This window comes from Myotis myotis, unplaced genomic scaffold (assembly GCF_014108235.1).
Source record: "Myotis myotis isolate mMyoMyo1 unplaced genomic scaffold, mMyoMyo1.p scaffold_m19_p_1, whole genome shotgun sequence".
NCBI classification, from domain to species: Eukaryota; Metazoa; Chordata; class Mammalia; order Chiroptera; family Vespertilionidae; genus Myotis; species Myotis myotis.
The window spans coordinates 98,017,701-98,033,804 of record NW_023416313.1 but is presented as its reverse complement, the minus strand read 5'-3'; the positions used below and the strand labels follow the sequence as shown (position 1 = coordinate 98,033,804).

Here is a 16,104-nt window from a genome sequence, read left to right as displayed (position 1 = left end):
TTTAAAAGAGAAAGCCCTGGGGAGGTAAAGGTATGGGGTTGGAAGTGTTCCTGCTTTCCAAAGGGGGAAAAGAACTTTCATTTATTATTCTTATTCTGACCTTTCAAATATGCATAGTTGTCCCATTAATCGGGAGTTTGGGAAGCAATCATTGGCATCATTGGATCGGTGCTGGGGGAGAGGTGCAGAGCAAGCATTTGCTGTGGTTCTTGGAGGGATCAGGAAGCATCCTCTGTTGGCTGCTCCATTCTGAGAATCCAGAGAACAGCTCTAGGTCAAACACTGTAGTGCCCCCCAGGTCCCTGAGGGCAAGAGCCTCAGGTGAAAGTCTGGATTCTCCAATGGTTAATCACACCAACTCTCCATTCAGAGCCCCTAGAACTGAAGCCCTGACCCACTTTGCTTAGCTGTGTGAGCTTAAGACAGCTATGGAACCTCTCTAGGCTGTTTCCCCATGCGGTAAGTAGGGACAAGATATTAGCGTAAAGGATTGGTGTGAAAATTAAAAGGAGAAACATATAAAGTTCTATATGTTTTAAAGTTAGCATATAGTAAGCACTCCGTAAGTGTTTAACTATTATAATTATTATGACACTATGGAATATCAGGATTTTGAAAGGGGGAACCGATAGGAAAACATTTTTTTCCAGTATTTTCCCCACTTCCTCTGCTATATAAATGAGCCAAATGTGGCCTCTGTGTGTTGTTTATTTCTTCAGTGAGGACTGAAACCACTCCGCTCAAAAGCTGGCTGGTGCCAAATTCAAATTCTTATACATCCAGTTGTTTTAAACGGAACTCAAGCCAACAGATTTTTAGCCCTTTCCTGCCTGCTTGGCATCCCCCACAAACTCTCACCCACATCTGCTGGTTGTAGATAAGGCCCCCAGCTGCGTAAGCCCTGGGAGATCTCTTCCCTGGCGGTTCCTCACCTAGACATCACCCAGGCACTGTAGCTTCTCTTCCACCCCCCTCTCCCCTTTTCCTCCTCCCCTTCTGAAGAACAGCCCCTGTGTGCCAGGGCCTCTGGGCAGACTCCTGCTGTGAGGGACATCCCCTTGGGCACCTAGCAAGGCTAGTGTGTGCCATTGCCGTATCTTTTTTCTGATCAACCCCTAAACCCCTCAGACCCTTATGTCCTCTTCCAACCAACATCAACTCCCAATAAAGAGATACTCAAGCATATTTTTGCTTCTCCCCCTTATAAGCCAAATAGAACCAAGGGACAGAAAAGTAAATGTTATGGTTTCCTTATAGTCGCCCAATTTGGGACATGAAGTGTTGGAAATTGGAAGATTTTCAGGGATGCCAGATGTCAAATGATTACATCCTTCCCATCACACCTTTTAAAAAGTCGTACTAAGACTTTAGGCACATCCTTCGATACATTCCAAAATAAATCTTCCAAATGAAAAAAATAAAATTCAAGTTTATTAACATCAGCTCAGGCCTGCAGTAGAGAAGCCTCACTTGTCCAGAGCCAATTAAGTTGATGTTAGGACCCAAATGAACTGATCTTTAGAAAGAAGAAAAACATGTTTATATCGAACATAATGAGTTGGATCTTTCAAAAAGGAAAATTCATAGTTCAATTATTTCACCTTTGGAACTGTGTGGTTCATCCATCAGAATAACAAAAAGTTCTGTGGCCTGATAATAATAATAATAATAATAAAAAGAGCAAATGCACTGTTTTTTGAAGTACTGTGTCCCTAACCAGATGACTCTCCCCAAGTTCTCCTTTTTCTGGCATCTCTCATTCTTTGTAGTTCTAAACTCGTTAAACCAGACGAGAAAAGAAAAGTGGAGACTAGCTCATCCATTCCTTTCCCTTCATGAATTTATTTTTTTAATTTTTAAAAACTCTTTCCATTACAGTTTACATTCAATATTCTTTTGTAATAGTTTTGGTTGTATGGGGGTGGTTAGACAATCATATCCTTTACAGAGTGTTCCCCCTGATATTTCCAGGACCCATCTGGCACCATACATAGTTATTACAATATCATTGACAATGTTCCTATGCTGTACTTTATATCCCCATGACTGTTCTGTAACTGCCAATTTGTCCTTCTCAATCCCTTCACCTTTTCATTCAGTCTGTAAGATGAACTTCTTTTTTTGTTTCCTTTGTGTTTTGTTGTTGTTGTTAATCCTGACTGGAGGATATTTTTCCATTGATTTTTAGAGAGAGTGGAAGGAAGAGGGAGAGACAGAGAGAAACATCGATGTCTCTGGTGACGCTCTTTCCACTGAGCCAAACTGGCTAGAATTGCAAGATGAACTTTTAACAACATCTTATAAACAAATGTTTCTACGATCTCATTTGACGCCTAATATTACACTCCAGAAATTCTTCTTGTCATTATTTAATTCATATCTTTGTCACCAACATCTTTTTCTAAATATTTTTATTGATTTCAGACAGGAAGGGAGAGGGAGAGGGAGAGGGAGAAGGAAACATCAATGATGAGAGATAATCATTGATTGGCTGCACATGACCCCTACTGAGAATTGAGTCCACAACCAGGGCATGTGCCCTGACTGGGAATTGAACTGGTGACTTCCTGGTTCATAGGTCCATGCTCAACCTCTGAGCCATGTCAGCCAGGAGTCACCAATATCTTTTAATGGTCCATCCCTCCCTTTCCCCATTGTCCTTACTCTGCTTCTTACTCTGCTTATATTGCATGATCCATGCATATATTCTCAACTTTCTACTTCTTTCTCCCTCTGTCCAGTATTCCTGGAAAGTCTCAAGCCCTGCTAAATCTGACTCTCTTGACTCTGCCTTGAACTTGAGAAGATGAGCCTGGGTCAGGAGCTGGGGGAAAGAATCACAACTCTGAGGACTGTTTTTCTTTAAGTTCCTGTCCACAGATGTCCGGCCCTCAATATGCCTATGAATCCTATTTCCCTGCTCATTCCACTCAATCTCTTCTGAGATGACTTTATACTTTCTTCCTTATTCTCAATCTTGAACACTTTCTCCCTTCTTCTCATTCTCAGTTAATGACCTTTCTTCTAATTGCATTTGAGAAAATAGCAACTCTCCAAAAAGACTTTCCTACAACTTCTACCATCAATTCTACCTATTTGTACCCAAATCCTCTGCTCTCCTTCCTGTCAGAGTGGGTGAACCCACTAAGAGCCCATCTCAGCCAATCACTTTGCTTATTCATGAGATCCCATCCCCTCAGGTCCAAACAAGAACTTTGTTTCTGCAATTATCCATGATCTCTTTTTAAACATCTTCTCCAACCTTGCCCCTCTCTTTTCTGTAATTCCTCCCACCCAAGGGAAAGAAATACTTCATTCCCACCTCTCATTGTGGCTGTTTTAATTTTTCTTCTCTTTGCTAAACAAAATCTTGAAAAACGCTCTCTACTCTCTCTATCAAGTCACTTGTCTCCCTCTCTTGATCGAGCTTATTTCAATCGGCTTTTGACCTAGTCCCTCCATAGAACCCGCTCTAGTCATGAGCACTACTGGCCTCCCCCTGACTAGATCTGGTAATAAATTTTCAGTGTACATCTTACTTGACCTCACATTGGTGTTGGACAAAGCAAAACATTTCCTCTTCTTGCAGAATTCCACACTCTCCTAGTATCCTCCCTCCCGCATGGTCACTCCTCCTCTTCTGACCCCTAAATGGTGAAATACCCCAGGAATCAGTTTCCAGACTCTTCTCTATCATATTCTTGAGGGAATTTCACCAAAGCTCATTTCTTTACTACCACTTATATGTTGACTTCCAAGTTTATATCTCAACCCAAACCTTTTTTCTGAACTCTGGGATCATGTACTCGCAGGCCTACTTACCATCTCCATGCTGATACGTGATAGGCTTCTCAAATTATCCCCTCTGAAGTATAGTATTTTTTTTCTCTCCTCCAAGCCTGCTCCTCTCTGTTTCTCTTCTTAGTAAATGGAACTACCACTCACACAGTTGTTGGCCTTGTCTGCCCCATTTCCCAAACTGGGATCATTCCTGGTTTCTTTGTCTCTTTAACACAACATCCATCAATAGGCCAATTCTGCCACCTCTGATTTTAAAATATATCCAGAATCCTACCACTTCTCAAGATTTCCTCCCATAAATGCCTTACCAGTGGTCGGCAAACTGCAGCTGGCGAGCCACATGCGGCTGTTTGGCCCCTTGAGTGTGGCTCTTCCACAAAATACCATGTGCGGGCGCGCATGTACAGTGTGATTGAAACTTCGTGGCCCATGTGCAGAAGTCGGTATTTTGTGGAAGAGCCACACTCAAGGGGCCAAAGAGCCACATGTGGCTCACGAGCCGCAGTTTGTCGACCATGGCCTTAGCCCATGCTCCCTCTCACTTGCACTATTGCAATTGTCTCCAAAATGATCCCTCTGTATCCACCTTAGCTTCTTGCAGTCTCCATATAGCAGACAGCATGCCACTTCTAAGAGGTAAATCAAATCATGTGTTCCTTTTTATTTTTATAATGACCATGAGCAGCTTATTTAGTCTCTGTGTACCTTAGTTTTATCATCTGCAAAATGGAGATATTAATCTATATCTTTTTATTTTATTTATTTTTTATTGTTGATAGTACTACGTATGTCCCTCAATTCCCCTCCTCACTTCCTCCTCCAAGGTACTGCCCCAACCCAGGTCTTCACCACACTATTGTCTGTGTCCATTGGCTATGCATGTATGTTCTTTTTAAAGACCCCCCCCCCAATGGATTCTCTTCATAATTGGAATAAAATCCAGTTCTCAAAGACCCTGAAAGATCGAGCCCCTGCTCCAGCTACAGGCATCTTCTTGCTGTTATTTCTCTGGGCCAAGCAAATTCCCACAGGGCATTTGCCTGGATTTTTTATCTCCCCAGATGGTCACATGTTTTACTCCCTCATTTTATTCTGCTCAAGGGTTATCTTTTTAAAAGACTTTCCCTAACAAACCCCTCTCAATCTGACACTCTACCCCTCTTCACCCAATGCAGAAAAATTGGATGTTGACACCTTTTAATATTATTAAATATTAATTACATTAATATCAAAAATTTAATAATTAAAATTTAATCTTTGCCTTCATTTCCATTGCCTGACTAGTTCCATGAGGTAAAGATTTTGAGTTGTTCACTGGTGTATCTTCAGTGTCTGAAAGTAGGCCTGGTCCACAGTAGGCACTCAAGAGGTATTTGTTGAATGAATGGAAAATTTAAGCAATTAAGTCTTAGCTTATGCTAGTAACCCCAATTGGTTTTGTCTTTCCACAATGCCTTATTCTTCAACATCAACTTTGCATTTCTTCTCTAATCTATCATCAGGTTTCTAATATTATTTGCTTAGGTTAGGTTAGCATTAGACATTTGTTAATTATCTTAATAGACATAGTTTTTTCCTATATTTTTTATGACTAGCATGTCAAATTTTTAGTTTTTAAAAAATTCTCATTACCAATTCATTTTTGCCTATTCTCTATTTTTAATATAAATACAATTCTTTATCTTTTCTTCTTTGATTTTTTTTTGCATTCTTTTTACTTTAATTGGATCCTATGTTACTAAATTTGTTTTGTATACTATTCTTGATGCCTAGGTTTGGCCTGGTGTTTTCAATGTCGAGGAATATTTAAGCGTATGCGTTCATTTATTTAACCAGAAAAAACAATATTGAAATTTTATTACCCCTATACTTACAGAATAATTTGAGAAGGACCAGAAATAGTAAAAATATCAGTTTGTTTTCGGATTTTAGCTTAGTAGAAAACAGCAAGTTTGGCAATCTAGAAGAATATTTCCATGGAACTGTCAACAGATCCTAAACAGAATCTATACAAAATTTAATTCTAAATGATATTTTTCTACTTTTTCTTAAATGAAAAATTTTGGATTGTGTGGAAGTCTTTTGCAAGTGAATCTATGCCCCCAAACCAATTCTCATCTCCTCTTGGCTAACATCCACCACAGTGCCCCATACACAGGAGTTACCCAGTAATCTTCTGGAATTAAATGGAGTCTATTAAAGCAATCCTTTCATCTTCTAAATAATGAAATTAATTTGAAAACACTCATTTTTCCTATTAGGATTAGAATAATACTACATGCTTTCCTTTGAAGATAAAGATGAACTAAAAAAGCACATTAAAACACATTTATATAAAATGAACACCAGATATTAGTAGATATTAACACCTAATATAGTAGTCTATTTTAGAGAGTTTACTATGTGGTTTTGAGCATCTATTCTAATATAGAGATTTAGTAATTTTTGTTATTCCATTTCTCATAAAATGCATACATGAATACCAACAGACAGACAGACAGACACTTTCTGTCCCTTTTTCATCTCCTGGTTATGTCTAATCCTTCAGAAACCATCTTAATGAATTGTGAAAATTGGCCAATTTAATGACATGCCACAAGGCAATTACTGTTTGATTATTTTAACACATCTTTTCTAACGAGTCCCTCAGGCCAGTCAGCCTGCCCTCAGTTTTATCTCATCTTTTTTGAAGTTGTCCATTCTACATGAGGAGAGTTCTTCAGTAAGCTTTGGCAATAGAAAAAAGTCTTTTACCTTTGGACAAATGAAAGATTTAAGCTATCCAGATACTTGTGACCCCTGTAGGAGTGTTATGTAGAAACAAAGCCAAGGGAAATTGTGTTTGACCAAGACAACATTTATCTTTGACTTTCTTTATTTCCATCTCCCCATCCCGACTATCTTCAGCCCTTATCCAAAGACCCAACATCATGAAGGCTTAAGCTCAAACTCCCTCTCAGCTGTGTTCTTATGCCCAAAGTGTGCATGCACTCACTGAAGCTACTTATCTCCTCTTCATCTCTTTCTTTGCAATTTCTACACGGTAACCAGGTGTTCGGAACAAACGCATTTGCTTTAAGAACAAATGTTAACCCAAGTCAGTAGCCTTGTCTTAAGTGTTCTTATCTTCCATTGTACTTCCAGATGAATCTGTGTTAAACTAGCCACGTGAAATCAGTCCTTAACTCGGTGTCATCTAATATTTACAAGAAGCTCATCATTGAGAAACAGTATTCGGTGGGATTGTCTGAAGGGCACAGGACCGATCACTGTCTCTCTGGAGCCCTGGAGAATTTTATATGGCCTCTGACCTACCCATTCTTCAAACATACGGGAGGGTGATCTTCTGAAACCATATTTAGTGGAGGCATTTTTAGGGGGCTTTCTCTATTTTTTTTTTCCTGTACTAATTAAAGTCAACTCTTATGAAGCCAGTTTTGTTAAATTGCATATTCTTAGAAAATAAACATTTCCTTCAGGTAAAATAAATAAACATTTTTAAAAATAACACTCTGGAGGCCTACTGGTTGGGTGCAAGAGCTTTGGAGTTCAACAGATCTGGGCTCGAATCCTATTTCTGCCTTAACCCAGTGATTAAACTTTTAAGTCTGTTTCCTTATTTGGGATAAACAATACCAGTACCTTCTTGATAACTGGTATTCAGATCAAAAGAATAGAGTTTACTCAGTGCTGCCTCAGTCATGTTAGCTCTTTCTGTGGTCATTATTGCTGATACCACGTGGGGGTCAAGCCAAATCTGTAAGGAGTTAGGTATCTTCTCTAGCCCATTTCCCCCTCGCTCCCCCCGGATTATGTTACTGACTGTTGTTATGGTGTGAAACCTTGTTTCCAGTGACGGTCAGCCTCAGAAGCAGATCTTTAAAACCCGTTGTGGTATTTACCGTAAAGATGTCGGCAGGCGTGCACGTTACACAGTGTCCCTTTTTATGGGGACCTCCAGGAGAAGTCAATGTCTTGTGTCAGTGCCAAGCAGGATTGTTCTTCTCAGCACCCGGCTTATTTTAAGCTCACGGACAGTAATTTGCATAACTGACCGAGTTTCCCTTTTTGATGTGGCTGCTAGAAAGCTTAGAGCCAAATGTATGGCTCATTTGTAAGAAGTGCATCCGTTTTCATGGGGTGCATTTCAAGCCTCATTTCTGACTCCCTTTTATGTCCCCATCGTTGCTCATCTTTCTTCTTTTAGTCCCTCTTTTATTTTATGCTATTTAAATGTTATTTTAAAATTTGTTCTTGTCAATTGCCTTAAATTATTTCTGAAGCAAGATAAGGGGACTAGACAGATAGACACAGATAAATAAAGCAAGGGTTTAAATAATTTAACTTATGCAAATGCCTTATAGCTTCCATATGTGAGAGATGTTTACTTTCTCTAAGAAGATACTTGGTATGTGAGTTTTCCGAATGGTAAAATTTCAGACTTTGCGAGAAAGAGAGAGGAAGAGGTTCAAGAGTTGACATGTCTTGCAGAAAGATTAGGGTGATTTGGGAAACCAGCAGGAGAACCACTGGGAGGCAGACTCTATGACTCAGGACGGGAAACAGTGGCTGCTGTGAGATCGGATTAGTTAATCAGTTATTGTGTACACGTTAATTTCTATGGTTCATAGAGACCTTAGGAAGACTCAGGCGTCAAACTTCCAGATAGAAATCCTGACTCTGTCATGTTCTTGGGCATTTAACTTCATTATACTCCAGTTTGTTGTAAAACAGAAATAAAGGCAGTACTTTATCTCTTAGGGGTGTCAGGAAAATCAAAGGAGAATCTGTGTGTGAGGCATCAATACATGTTAGCTCTCATTCTTCCTGACCTTTCCACTTCAGCCGTGGAGTTCGAAAAAGCTGCGGATTGTCAGTTATGTGGATGAATTGCACACGAGGGTTATTCAGGTAGGCGTGGGACTGCTCCTGGTGGCACTCCTTCTGACAAGAATTTTAATAAAAATATACATGTGCTTTATACACATGTCACGGAATCCTAAAACTCCTCAGGAATGTTTCATGGCAGCATGAGACAAAGTGTATGTTTCTCTCTCTTGGTCTTTTTAAGCAAACGGGAACTCAAAATAGCCACTGTGAAGTATTGTATCCTGTCATTATCATAGATTTGTGCAGCGTTTTCTTTCTTATACTAGTACACATGTTGCATTTACCTTATAGCGAAAATGAATGAAATTAACTGGTCAAATGTATTCTCTGAGAAAACAGTGTGACGTGGAAAATGTCAGCCACAAATGTTCTTGGCCATTCCACTCTCCTTCTTCATCCTGCACCTCCTATAAGAAAGAGAATGTTGCCTTTGCCTACTCAGTGTTTCTTCTTCCATCGGCATCTCATAATGTTCCCTCATTGCCAGCCACCCTGCCATACAAGGGAAGGGTTTTTGTATGCTGGCTCTCCTTGAACCAAATCCGAGTAATGGGTGAAATGGGGAAAATAGAAAATAAAAATATTACTTAAATTAAGCAAATCTACCCAGTATGAGGCTGGGAAATACAGGTTAGAGAAGAGAGAGAGAATCAGGAAACGGAGTACCTTGGAAAGGGATTTTTTGATGTTTATGTTTGTGTTGGACAATGAGGACAGCTCACAAGTAGCTTTAAGGCAGAAAAAATGGGGATAAAGAGAGGATATATTTGACTGGAGTTGCTGTGAGTTATCGGCTTCTCTTGTTTCTTGAGCGGGGCAATGAACAATTGACTTGATTTTCAGTCACTTTTCATTGTTGGGTTACGTTTCTTTCAATATGACTGTGCTTTACGCGACATGGGGTTTATCAAGGTTTCTTAGCTTTCTCTCCCTTTTGAGTGTAGCAAGTGTATTCTAACGCTATAACACAAAACATGTTTTTGACTTGTCATTTTCGACTTATTACCTACGACACATTTTATGATTATTATTCATTTTGAAAGTATAACTTCTCTCCCTAGCATGCTGCCTATCGTTATTGTATTTACTTCTGCTGAAATCTGCACATAGATGGTGAATAAACTGGTGATGCCACTCTGATTAGTAAGAAGAAATACCTGGTTGTTGGTCTAGAGAAAAAAAAAAAGCAGATAAAAGGAGAGCCCAGACACCATGGTGAGAAATAAAAGAGAAAAAGAAAAGGTTTTAAATCTGTGGATGCTGGAATAAAAGAGAGTGGTGCTTTTGGTGTCTAAAGAAGTAGGGTTGTGTGGAAGATGAAAGGGGCCAGAGAGAAGTCATATTCAGGATTCTAAGGTGAGGAATGAAGACTGGCCTAGAAGAGATGCACACTGGAACTGCCATGAAAATTAAGATTGATCACTGGTTGTGCTGCAGGAGACTGAGGCTCACTGATGGATGGAAACATCCAACATGAAGAGGACTTAGGAATATGTGTCTTTTACCTGGGGTTTCTTTTTCTGTCTTCTATACATGCACTTCCCTGGTTTTGTTTCCTGAATCATCTCATCAATTCATCCACTTCTCTGACCTCCCGCCTCCACCACCTTGTACAAGATCTCATCGTCTCTTACTTGGATAATTGCAGCAGCTTCCTGACTGGTTTCCCTGCTTCCTCTCTGGCCCACCCTCCAGTCCAGCTTCAGCTCCACTATCAAAGTGTGTCTTAACTGATACACATTTGTCCATGCCTCTTACCTGTATGAATGGAATCCTGCTGTTCTTAATTAAAAATGGAAATATCCTCTGTGTGGTCCTCATGACCTGGTGGTCACCTGCCCTTCCTCATCCTGTACCACTCTCCCTCTCACTTTATCCTCCAGCTGTTTAAACACAGCACTCTCCCTTCTGCCACAAAGAGCTTTGTAAATAATGTCCCTTCCATCCGCATGGCTGCTGGATTCCCTCTTCCTGCCTCATCTCCCCTACATTTGGTTAACCCCTTCCCACCCTTAAGACCTCAGCTCAGTAGCACTTCCTCAGGGAAGCCTGAACTGACTTCTCTAATTCTAGATGTCTGTTTGCTATAGATCTCCATGGTATTCTGTACTTTCTTTCAGAGAGCTCACCAGTTTGTAATTATATGTTTACTAGAGGCCTGGTGCATGGATTCATGCACCGGTGGGGTCCCTCAGCCTGGCCTGTGCCCTCTCACAATCCGGGACCCCTTGGGGGATGTTGGAGAGTCAGCTTCAGCCCAATCCCTGCAGGGGATCCGGCAGTCCAACATCCCCCGAGGGATGTAGTAGTGTGCGAAGCAGCAGGCGGCTGGGGAGGAGCCCAAGCCTGGGCCAGGCGCTGTGCTGCTCCCACTCATCCTGGTCCTGCTGTACCTGCCGCTGCTGCTCAGTAGAACGGCGTCCGGTGCCTGTCGGTCAGCTGAGCGGTGCTCCTGCTATGGGAGCGCCCTGACCACCAGGGCCTGCATTGAGCGTCTGCCCCCTGGTGGTCAGTGCACATCATAGCAACCAGTTGACCAGTCATTCGTTCAGTCGCTTAGGCTTTTATATATATACTAGGAGCCCAGTGCACAAAAATTTGTGCACTCGGGGGGAAGGGGGGCCCCTCAGCCCAGCCTGTGCCCTCTCCGCAGTCTGGGACCCCTCGGGAGATAACGACCTGCTGGCTTAGGCCTGCTCCCAGGTGGCAGAGGGCAGGCCCAATCCCTAGGTGCAGCCCCTGGTTGGGCTCAGAGCAGGGCCGATTGGGGAGTTGGGGCGCTGTCCCAGTCATGCACAGAGCAGGGCGGATTGGGAGGTTGCGATGCCACCCTCAGTCACGCTCAGGGTAGGGCCGATTGGGGGGTTGGGGCACCGTCCCCTGTCACACTCAAGGCAGGGTCGATGGGGAGGTTGTGGCGCCACCCCCTGTCACGCACAGAGCAGAGCCAATCAGGGGGTTGGGGCACTGCCCCCTGTCACGCACAGAGCCGCAGGGCGATCAGGGGGTTTGGGCGCTGCCCCTGTCACGCTGATCCCGGTGCCGGGAGGCCTCTCAGCTCCACTGATCCCGGTGCTGGGAGGCATATTACCCTTTTACTATATAGGATAGAGGCCTGGTGCATGGGTGGGGGCTGGCTGGTTTGCCCTGAAGGGTGTCCTGGATCAGGGTGGGGGTCCCCACTGGGGTGCCTGGCAGCCTGGATGAGGGGATGATGGCTGTTTGCAGCTGGTCACACACCCTTCAGGGTAGGGGTCCCCACTGGGGTGCCTGGCCAGTCTGGCTGAGGGGCTGAGGGCTGTTTTCAGGCTGGGACTGAAGCTCCCAACTGCCCCATTTTTTCTTTTTTTTTTTTATTCTGGGCCAGCTTTAGCTCTGAGGCTTGGCTCCAGCTCTGATACCTCAGCTGCTGAAAGCAGATATCTGGTTTGTTTCGGTTCTATAATCGAAACTCTGTATCAACTCCAGCTCTGAGATCCCAGCTCACTGAAAGCTGGTTTCTGGGGTTTTGTTTAGCTTCTATATTTGTTACAATGTTTCTTAAACTGCAAGCTCAGAGGCCGGCAAGGCAGGCGGGGAACGTTGGTTTCCTCCGTCACTGAAGCAAGCAAGCCTCATGTTCAGTTTAAACTGCCTGGCTGCCGGCCGCCATCTTGGCTGGCAGTTAATTTGCATATCTCCCTGATTAGCCAATGGGAAGGGTAGCGGTCGTACACCAATTACCATGTCTCTCTTTTATTAGATAGGATATGCCTAAGCAACCATCGCAACCGAACGGACGACCGAACGGGCTGCGTGGGGTGACTAGGCCGGCAGGGGGGTTAGTGAGGGGCGACCAAATGACCAAGCAGCAGGCTGCGTGGGGTGACCAGGCTGGCAGGGGCGGGCAATTGGTGGTGACCCAGATGGCAGAGGGGGGTAGTGAGGGGCAACCAGGCTGGCGGGGGGGCGGGGGGCAGCAGTTTGAGGCAACCAGGCCGGCAGGGGAGGCAGAAAGGAGCAACCAGGCTGGCGGGGGGGCAGTTAGGGGCAACCAGGATGGCGGGAGGTGGGCAGTTGGGGGTGACTAGGCCGGCAGAGGGGGCAGTTGAGGGTGACCAAGCCAGGGGGGCCAGTTAGGGGCGATCAGGCAGGCAGGCAGGCAGGTGAGCAGTTAGGAGCCAGTGCTCCCAGATCGTGAGAGGGATGTCTGACTGCCGGTTTAGGCCTGATCCTGGGGATCTGAGGGGTCCCGGATTGGAGAGGGTGCAGGCTGGGCTGAGGGGAGCCTTCCCTCCATGCATGAATTTTGTGCACCAGGCCTCTAATATATATGTGTGTGTGTGTGTGTGTGTGTGTGTGATTATTTTCTTCAACTTATCTTTTCCCCTGGATTTGACCTCCCTGTAGTCAAGGCCCATGGTTATTTTACTTGTCTTATCATCCCTAGTGCCTAGCAGACCCAGACACATGATGGGTAGCACTCAATTGATGTTATTGGCTGAATAGATGAATATAGACACTTAGTCCCTTTTTGGTTTGTTTGTTTTTATTGGTGTTAGTGGAGAAGTTTTTGGAGCACTTATGAGCACCAGGCTCTGAATGTTTGCAGTTGTAACAGCATACTGTGAAGGAAGAGTTCCGTGTGCACATGGGCTGGGGTGTCCGTGAGGGGAGGGGCCTCCTTTCCTGAAACCAGAGCCACAGCAAGCCAGAGGCACTCAGAGTCAGCCTGACAGGAGCCTGTAGTCCCGACAGGGGCTTCTCTGGGCATGGTCTTGTTCTTCAGCACCACAGACTTCTCCACAGAAGCACTCCATCCAGTGCCTAACATCCACTGTGTGCTCTATCCCTCCTAACTCATAGTGATATAGAAAGTGAAGAGTAAATAAACGTCAGTTCTCATACTTTATGAAGACTGCCCAGAAGTAAATCTCTTGGGCTTTAAAAATACCAGCATGACATCATAGGCATTGTCTACACTTATATTTAGTTTGTTGCTTTTGTCATTCTACCTCTCACTGTCACTTTTTAATATTTTACTTTTAATATCTTTCACAGTATACCAGAATAGCAAATTTAACAATTCATTAGGTTTGTGATTTAGCTACATAAACCAATTAGCTATTTTATTGGTTTATTTGACTTGATTTGATTTGATTATTTAGTAGACATTTATTGCAGGTAACTACAGAGTTTTAAAAGCATCAGGTTTCTCACTAATATACAACTATTGACTAGTTTTTTTAAACCAAAGAGACTAGGGATTTTTTTCCCCTCTATCTTAATAAAACAACAGATATTTTCACATTTAACAGCTTCCATAATTCTGGGTGTCCTACAAATAACGCCTAAATTCTTTGTTGCGGTATTCAGGGTACTTCACAGTCTAGTCTAGTCCCTGCACTCTCTTCTTTTCCCCTTTTTCCTCTCCCACTCCCCCACCTCCTCCCCAGTCTTAGATTCTGTGATTTAATCACTCATCCCCAAAACGCGTTGAGGCACTTTTAAAAGTACAGGTTTCACTTCTATACTGAGAGCGAAGTAAAGGCGACCTAAACGCTGTAGGAGCTGGTGTCTTTCACGCCACAGTCTGTGTGTGAGCAGCACAGGGTTGACGTGGCAGCTCCCCAGGCCCAGGAACTCAGGTTCCTTCTGTCTCATTGCTCTGTTCTCCTGAACGTATAGCTGTCTTCAACTTAAATGGCAGCTGCAGCTCTCAGCAGTGTATCAACATTCAAGTCAGCAGAGAGGGAAAGAGAGAAAGGGGAAGGCACGTGACTGAGATGTTGGCACATTCCATTTCCACTCCTAGCCTGTTGAACAGAATCTGGTCCCAAGGCCATACCAGGTTGCAAAGGAGGCTGGGGTAGTCGCCCAGCAGTCACATGTCCATTTCTATTCTTAGGGATGAAGTAAAGAATGGCTAATGAGGACCGGCTATGAATCTTTATCATCCTGTGTGTCTGTTACTGTGCTAAATGTTAGGGACATACAGATGAATAAGGACTGAATTTGGGGGAGAGCTCAGTTTAGTTAGAGAGACTTTGGCTGTAGCCCTGTCATCATATTGAATCATGAATATTTCATTTGTATGCAAACATGCTTCTAGTACAGTCTCTGTAAACAGAATTTATTCTGTGTATATTCTGTGTATAATATCCTGTGCTTTAGTGTTTGCTGCCCCAAGGCCTGGGAGTCCTTCTGCTCCCATTTCCCACTGGGTGTAGTTCTCCCCACTCCGTAAAGCCTAGCCCGAGAGGCCCCACTTGGTGAAGCCTTTAGTGCGGGCATAGGTACGACTGTGTCGCTGGTGTTCCCATGGCACTCAAACACTGTTCTCTTCACTCTGTTTCGTTACATGTGCCTAGAGACATGTGTGGGTTGTATTTTATTTATTTCCTATCCCCACCGTCTAGCATAGTGCTGATGAAAAATGAAGGTACTCAATAATTGCTTACACGAATCAAATTAGTCATCCTTCACATGGATTCTTGAATGGCAAGGTGGGTGGTATGTCAGCTGAACTGAGGATCTCTCTCTTATTGTGTATAATAATACCATAGTTGATGAAAAGTTCAGTGAATTACAAATCAAATTCAGAATCATTGAAGAGATGATTTCCCCACTGTTTTCATTGTATTCTAACAGTGGGTTAATTTTTATTCTTTTTTCAGTTATTCTAATAAATGTGTCCTGGTTGGTGTTGATGAAGGTCCTGAAGAAAAAAAGTTGGTTTTGAATTATATGTTCTCCTTTTTAAAAAATATGTCTTTATTGATTTTAGAGAGAGAGGAAGGGGAGAGGGATAGAGAGATGGAAACATCGGATGAGAGAGAAACATCAATCAGCTGCCTCCTGCACACCCTTACTGGGGATCAAGCCCACAACCGGGGACCTCTTGGTTCATGAGCGATACTGACCGGCCTGTATTATATGTGCTCTTATATTCCTATATTTCTCACTAAATATTTACAAAAACACACACGTATTGAATTGCTACCTGCTAGAAATATATCTTGCATGGTCCAGAAAATATAGAGTTCTTTCCAGAACTTCCTTCAAAAGCCAATTTGCCTTATGATTCAGAAATTTTATTTTAGGTTTACGATGTAATCACAAAAGTAACCTTATTGCCCATCTAGCGTCTATCCATATTTGCCTTTTGGACCTTCAAATACATAGAAAATTAATTAGTATATGACAAATCCATAGACTACTTATAGCCTATTTAAATTATATAAATTAGTAGGTGTTAGTAATATGATTGCTTAAGCTACTTGTAGACAAAACACTTCACCATTTGGGGCCTCAGTTACTTTGCTAGTCAAATAAGAACATAGAACAAAGGCAGGAAGTTTTCTTTTCCCTTTTTAGCTCTAATAGCCTCTTAGACGATTAATAATAATAATATAGAGCTGTTACTTTAAATCA

The 16,104-nt window shown here is 42.8% G+C and overlaps 1 protein-coding gene across 4 annotated transcripts in view; it reads left to right on the top strand.

Moving 5' to 3' along the window:
* The window catches only part of CACNB2 (calcium voltage-gated channel auxiliary subunit beta 2), a 361,380-nt gene that overhangs the window by 91,138 nt on the left and 254,138 nt on the right, over nucleotides 1-16,104 (top strand). The gene's annotated exons all lie outside the window — the stretch shown is intronic.